At 51.4% G+C, this 492-nt stretch overlaps 1 non-coding gene across 1 annotated transcript; it reads left to right on the top strand.

The window, feature by feature from the left end:
* The first annotated feature begins 423 nt into the window (after positions 1 to 423).
* Positions 424 to 492, top strand: LOC123816604. Its single transcript, XR_006785308.1, has one exon. It is a non-coding gene; the product is annotated as a small nucleolar RNA SNORD56 (small nucleolar RNA).

Genomic DNA, 492 nt, shown 5'->3' with positions numbered 1-492 from the left:
AGTGACTCCCAGGGCCCAGCAAAGGGACCCAGTTTCCAGGCCAGTGACATTGGATGACTTCCCTCTGCTTCTGGGAGCTGTGGGGTGGCATGAGGTGGGATAGAGACCCATCTCAGCCTGAAGCTTACTCTGGAGACTGGGGGGCCGGGAGAAACTGCCTTAGTTAGTAGGGTTGAAGTTTCTGATCTTAAACTTTCCACTAAATATTCTTCTCCCAGAGCCTTGAAGACAAAGAGGTAGCACCCCAAAATACAGACTTATTTTCCACTCTGCTTTCACTGGCCGAGCAGCTGCCAGGAACAAAGGCCGCACCTCCCATTACCCGGCAAACAAATGCAGTATTGCCTCCCGAATAGATTGTTTCTCTGGTATGGCTAGGGGAGTTGTCACCTGGGAGTCGGGGGCTGAATACCTTAGCAGCTTCTGCAATGACAGCAACATTTTTCATCAACAGCAATTCACCTTGAGCGTTGAGACCTTGGGGCTGAGTGG

Source organism: Phyllostomus hastatus, unplaced genomic scaffold, assembly GCF_019186645.2.
Source record: "Phyllostomus hastatus isolate PE091 unplaced genomic scaffold, TTU_PhHast_1.1 phas_contig_209, whole genome shotgun sequence".
NCBI classification, from domain to species: domain Eukaryota; kingdom Metazoa; phylum Chordata; class Mammalia; order Chiroptera; family Phyllostomidae; genus Phyllostomus; species Phyllostomus hastatus.
This window is presented reverse-complemented; position numbering and strand designations above follow the sequence as displayed.